The sequence below is a fragment of the Danio aesculapii genome, chromosome 13 (genome assembly GCF_903798145.1).
Source record: "Danio aesculapii chromosome 13, fDanAes4.1, whole genome shotgun sequence".
Lineage (NCBI taxonomy): Eukaryota > Metazoa > Chordata > Actinopteri > Cypriniformes > Danionidae > Danio > Danio aesculapii.
In genome coordinates this window covers 41,875,336-41,882,837 of record NC_079447.1, presented here as the reverse complement: position 1 = coordinate 41,882,837, position 7,502 = coordinate 41,875,336, and positions in this window count along the sequence as shown.

Here is a 7,502-nt window from a genome sequence, read left to right as displayed (position 1 = left end):
TATATATATATATATTTATATGTATATATATATATACTTATATATATATATATATATTTATATGTATATATATATATATATATATATATATATATATATGTATATGTATACATATATGTATATATATATGTATGTATACATATATGTATATATATATGTATGTATATATACATATATATATATATATATATATATATATATATATATATATATATATATATATATATATATATATATATATGTATATATATATATATATATATATATATATATATATATATATATATATATGTATGTATATATATATATGTATATATATACACCTGACGCCTTTAAAATACTACCAGTAACACAGACATTCTGACTCATTTTCTTGAGCACGAAGGTTCATTTGACTCTGTAACGAGCCTGTATTTTTTTCTCCTTCTCCTGACTGATTAAGAATCTTTTGTCTTGACACATATAATTATTTAATGAACGCAGCGACAGAATAAATGACACGTCTTTTGTGTTATTATACTGAGCATCTTGACAAACAAGGCCCGCCGAGTGACCTCCAGACCCTCTCTCAAGAGCGATGATTACACTAATTAAAACTGCAAAACATCTGCAAGGGCCGCGAATACGCCGGAATTAAGCAGGTCGTTAAATCAGCCGCGCAAAATGTCAACATGCTCCTCTTACAGTGAAAAAAACGAGCTCAATTTAACTCAACGTCTCCCAATTGGTGTGTTAATCGCACCGTTCGACATGCTAAACAGCTTATCTTGGGAATCTAAGCCACAATTTTGTCCTCAAGGTTGCACTTGTAGTATTTCTGTTTACATGTTGTTTTCCTCAAGTGTTGCAGGTTTTAAGTAAAAGAGGGATTACGATGTCCGTGTTTCCTTCACGGCGAAAAACCTGGATTTCAACGCATCACGGCCATGTTCAAGCATCTAATAGGATTGGATGTCACAGATTTTCTTATGTTATTCTTTGCCGAACAATAACCGTTTTCCCCCCTTAAGTGCTTCAACATGTGCATCAAGAGTTTTTCACAACAAATCAACACGGGTCAGGGTGCAAATCTGGCCTGGAGTAAAGAAACCCAAGCAGCACCAAGACGTCGAAAAGCCGATTGTCCTGCTTTTAAATGCTACAAACACACAGCTCAAGGCTTTGTGCCACGTTCAAAGAGATTAATAGGCTGAGATGCTTTCGATAGGGAAGAGAGCCGTCAAGCGAGGCCTTTAAGCGGAAGGATGGTCATGTTTTCTCTTGAACGTCGGCTCATGCTGAAATGCTTTATGTGTGTTGAAGAAGACTGGCTTTTCGGCAGATGATTGTTCCTTCCGGACTCCTTCAGGACATGGGATTACTAGAAATGATGTACAGGTTATTTTCAAAAGGATGAGGAGTGAGGAGCAGGTTCTGCTCACATAAATCTTTGCTCAGGTTTTTTTTAATATGTTTTAACCGGAACAATTTCATCTGCCCTATTTTGAAATTTTCGACATTAGCTTTGCAAGTGAGGTAGACACCCCATATTTTCTCCTATGTCCAACAATTGCTAATGATAATCATTCTCATCTTGATTTATGCAAGTGAGGTACTGGATTGAAAAACACTGGATGGTCACCCTGATCATTTTAATCGTCCTGCCAACTTTGGTGGACCAAAAAATAAAGACCATTTAGGAAAATTATAAATATAACCAATTGGAACATGATATTAAAATATAAAAGATAGTTTTATATACATAGTTTGTTTGTCATGCCATTAAACATCAAGCATCACAGACTGAATAATGAAGAGACCACTTGAACATTGTACAGAACTGTGTAAAATGAGCAAAAGAATAGCTTTTTTCTGAAAATTACATTATCAGGGTTATTCCACTAAATATGGATTCCTTAACTTTTCTGTAGTTGATACATTGGTGTTAAAAACACTCCACTTTTTATTTTGGGCAAAAATTTTATTTATTACAAAACTGGAAAAAAATGTAATAAAATGTTTACAGAATAAATAAAATAAGCATCTTACATAACTATTTACTAATAATTCTATTGACAGAAGTTAATTATTCAACTTACTGTATATGCTTGCCAAAATTATTGCATTGTTCAGATATTCTTTTTTGAGAAAACCCTTAAAACTTTTTCTGTGTAGGACTAGTTTCCAAAAGATCTCAAACTTTTCCAAATGTACCACCAAAAGGGTCAGTTGCCATTTCTGTGTGGAGTTTGCATGTTCTCCCCATGTTCACGTGGGTTTGCTGTAGACATGCGCCATAGGTGAATGGAATAAGCTAAACTGGCCGCAGTGTATGCGTGTGAATGCAGGAGTGTATGGGTGTTTTCCAGTGATGGGTTGTGGCTGGAAGGGCATCCGCTGCATAAAACATTTGCTGGATAAGTTAGCGGCTCATTCCGCTGTGGCAACCCCAGATTAATAAAGGGACTAAGCCAAAATTAATGAAATTAAAATGAAAGAAAATGAATGAATGAATAAACATTGCAGCCTAATAAAATATGTTTAAAGGACAGTGGGTTTTGACAGAATGAACACTTTGGTGATTTTCCTCCAAAGTGAGAATGAATGTTTAATTTTGAATATATGATTTGAACGCAACTGTTAACAATATTAAAATGAAATGTTTTGTTTCTTAAACACTAATCCTTTTCTGATTGACATTTAAGTATATATCTACATATAGTTGGTCTCAAATGGATATAGACCATTTCATATACTCACCGGCCACTTTATTAGGTACACCTTACTAGTGCTGGGTTTGACTCAATTTTGCCTTTAGAACTGCCTTAATCATTCATGGCATAGATTCAACAAGGTACTGGAAATATTCCTCATTTTGGTCCATATTGACATGATAGCGTCATGCAGTTCCATGCACATCCATGATGCAAATCTCCCGTTCCACCACATCTCAAAGGTGCTCTATTGGATTGAGTTCTGGCGATTTTGGAGGCCATTTGAGTACAGTGAACTCATTGTCATGTTCGAGAAACCAGTATGAGATGATTTGCACTTTATGACATGACGTGTTATCCTGCTGGAAGTAGCCATCAGAAGATGGATACACTGTGATCATAAGGAGATGGACATGGTCAGCAACAATACTCGGGTAGGCCGTACCAACAATGCTCAGTTGGTACTAATGGGCCCAAAGTGTGCCAAGAAAATATCCCCCACACCATTATACTACCGTCAGCCTGAACTGTTGCTACAAGGCAGAATGGATCCATGCTTTCATGTTGTTGATGCCAAATTCTGACCCTACAATCCGAATGTTGCAGCAGAAATCGAGACTCATCAGACAAGGCAACGTTTTTCCAATCTTCTATTGCTCAATTTCGGGGAGCCTGTGCGAACTGTAGCCTCGGTTTCTTGTTCTCAGCTGACAGGAGTGGTACCCGGTGTGGTCTTCTTCTGGTGTAGCTCATCCGTCATAAGGCTGGACATGTTGTGCGTTCAGAGAGGCTCTTCTGCATGCCTCAGTTGTAACGAGTGGTAATTTGTGCAAGAAAATCCCAGTAGATCACCAGTTTCTGAAATACTCAGACCAGCCCATCTGGCACCACCAACCATGCCACGTTCAAAGTCACTTAAATCACCTTTCTTCCCTATTCTGATGATTTATTGCTTATTATGTCATTTATTCAGTTTAAACTGCATCAGATCGTCTTGACCATGTCTACATGCCTAAATGCATTGAGTTGCTGCCATGTGATTGGCTGATTAGAAATTTGCATTAGCGAGCAGTTGGAAAGGTGTACCTAATAAAGTGGCAATTGAGTGTATATGCCACGATTTTTCCAGATTCATAGTGTAAATTGGAATATATTGTGATAATATTTTCTCTTATGTCCAACAATTGCTAATGATAATCCTTCTCATCTTGATTTATGTATTCATTGTTTACTAAATACGGTAAACTTTAAATGTAGTGTTTTAATTGCAACAAATAATGTAGCACATAAGGTTGCTCACTGTATAATACAAATTTTATTTGCTTTAAACATCCCTTACCACTTCCAGACAAAATCTGACTGACGATGTGTTTATACCTAATAATTATGTCTCTGAACGCAGCTGGAAACATTCTTTAGGCTGTTGTGTCATGCAACCATAAAAATATTTTGCACAAGCCTCCGCACAAACATCCAATCTTTTCTACTGTAAACATGTGTGTGATTTTCAGCCCAGTGACGTACAGAAGAGTGGAAAGATGTTGTCTTTCAGCAGATGAGATGTTCAGTGTGAAGCTTTCCACGGAATGAATGTAATTAGCAGCTCATAGGTGATGACATGTGCTATCCTAAAGACACAAAGCCCAGGATGACTAATGGTGATCTGATGAGATGCGCTGTTCTGAACACATACGGAAACATGCAGAAATCACAGTTTCATCAGAGAACTTGTAGTGTTTTGCAGAGCATCTGACTGCAGAATTTTAAATAGATAAATCATTTATGACTTTTTAGATACAGAAGATTAAATTATCAGAAATTACGAAGTGGCCTAATAATCACAGAGTTGCATTTGTGATCCAAATGTCACAGGTTTGAGTCCCAGCAACTCTCTTCTACGCTCAACACCAAGACTGAGGTGAGATCCATGAGCAAGGCACTGAATCCCCAATGGCTCCCCGGGTCCTGAAGCAATGGTTGCCCACTGCTTCGAGCGTGTGTGCACTCGGATGGGTTATGAGTATGGGTCAACATTTTACACATCACAATACTTTCATTTTTACCAATATAGGGACAATAGTTTTTTTTTTTTTTACATTTAAACATTTTCAAATGCTATGTATGCCTGTGGTAAAGCTGAAAAGTTAAAAAAAAACTTACTCTAGTCTTTAATGTAAAAATAGTTACCCATAATTCAAAAATAATTGACGTTCTAAAATTACTTGTTCTTTTATATATTTTTGGGGAACGAACAATTTATAATATTAAATGTATGTGTCCTTGATTTTATATATATATATATATATATATATATATATATATATATATATATATATATATATATATATATATATATATATATATATATATATATATATATATTCCTTTTTTAATTAATGGTACATGATTTCCACAAACACATGAAGCTATATAATAATAAGTTATGTTTCTTTATAATGCATATCATTTATGCAAGATGTGGCTGGGCAATCTGCTGTAGCGACCCCTGACAAAGCACAAAATGAGCTGAAATGAAAGCAAGTGAGTGAGTGTTCACATCGTCTACGTTGTTACCCATCAGAGATCATATTATAACAAACTTTGGAATTCTGAAATCAGCACTTTACTCAGTGGAATTTAAACTGCGACTACGTAACTGCAGAATATGCGACTTCCCCTTTCTGCGAATTTGCATGGTCTATTTGCAATAATCATATTTTCTGTCAGACAGAAGGTCTACACCTGTTGATGGTAGTCTAATGTTTAATGTCACACAGAAATGTAGCAACAGGAATGTGAATATACTGTAAAAAAAGTCATTAAAAAGGTGGTTGTTTATGCACGAAAGACAACCAATAAAACAATGATCAACATTTTTTATAATTTGCCGACATATGAATTTTGCTGCTGTCTATCTCCCATTGAAATGATTAATGCTACAAAATAGTGATTCAGCACAGTTTTGTTTTCATTTTTATTTTATTTTATTTAAATTTTTAGGTTAGTTTAACCAGCCATTTTTTTCTAGATTTTGTATTTATATTTGATTTTATTTTGTCTATAAATATCTGTAAATGCAGGAAATGGGATTTAAATTGAAAACATTATCATGCATTTTTGTAACCCTCTGTAGTCATTTTAGTATTTTATTTATACACTTATAATGTTGATCTGTTGTATAAATGCCATTTCACACTCGTAGCACTGTGATACGGCTGTATATCAGCATGGTTGAACGCCATTGGTAATCACACCAGTGCTGATATACAATCATATTGCAGTGGTACAAGTGTGATATTGCATTTATACAACAGTTGGCATAAGTGTGATTAAAAAAATAATAAAACACAGTGTCTCCAAAATGTAGAGGGAACCACTTTCTTCTACCACAGATTTACATCTGGAGCTGATTCTCTATAATAAATAAAATATGTAATCAGAATCAATGAGCTACGATCTTCTAAAACTTCATTCACTAATTCACTAGTGATGTAAGTGTCTGGCATGTATGATGGATGCTTTTTTTGGTGTCTCTATTCACTGGCAGAACTGAAGCTACACCCCTTCCCTAAAGGCAGAACTGACATATTCGTGTTGCAGTTGTCAGTTGGCTGTTGTCAGGATGGGTTTGTCAAAGCCCTTAAATTACAGATGTCTCTACCTCAGGCCAACAGAGCATAAATCAAGAGAACGCGTCTTCACATTCACGCTAATGATCTCACGAGACAGCATGAGATAGATAAAGCTATCTTAATTAACTAGCTTTGTATATATATTTTTGAAACATATATTATTTTTAATACTTAATGTTATTTTTTATATTTCGATATTCCATTAAGTATGTCAACTTTTGATCTCATGCTTGATTTATGCTTTGATTTCAAGTCAGAATTAACATAAAGCATCATAAATCTTGGATTATAATACTTCAAAACATCCATGAAATGCAATACATGTATATTTTTCAAGGGTGCTCTAATCAGTATTTTTGGGGCCATTCGCGGATTGCAAGAAGTACTGGCTGATACTGATTATGGGGTAAATTTGAAAGCTTTCACATTATTATTCAGCATTATTAATAAAAACAATTAATACAATCAGCGATTCTTTTCAACAACGATGCATTAAATTGATCAGAAACTGAAACTGCAGTTATATACAATGTTATTATACATTACATAAAGTATATCCTCACAGAGATATCCCTATAGGGGATCCATACTGATGCTGAAAATACATTTGCTATTACAGGATTTGTATTATTCAAATATGCAAATAGTTTGATCAAATGAATGCAGCCTTGTGGACTTTCACAAACATAAAATGTTGTAATTCAATATTTTTAACAGCAGTGTATGTGCACAATTATATTACAACCAGAAAGAGCCTGCAATGCGTAATAATAGACTGAACTTAATGTTGGTTAATCTGTCTATCTGTCAGTTATTATTTACTGTCATTTTATTTGATATATTTTAACCACCAACTTACAGTATAGCATCTAATCAAAAATCTTAAAAGTTTTCAATATTACAGTTAAATGACATTCTCTTCATTGAATTTGTTGCACATTGTTAATTCACATTTCTTCTGTGTTTGCTTCTTCAGAGCGGTGTTGCTTGTTTGATCATTTAATACTGTAGTGTATTTGGGACAGTAATTTTCCTTTGTAAAACCGCACCATCTTTTTTTGTTTTTTTAATCTGTAAACCTGACAACACTGGACCATGACCATGTTAATGGGATCCAGATCCTTGTATCTTTGCAAAATAAAGAGTTGCTGTAGCCTTGCAATTTTTGGAACAGGGC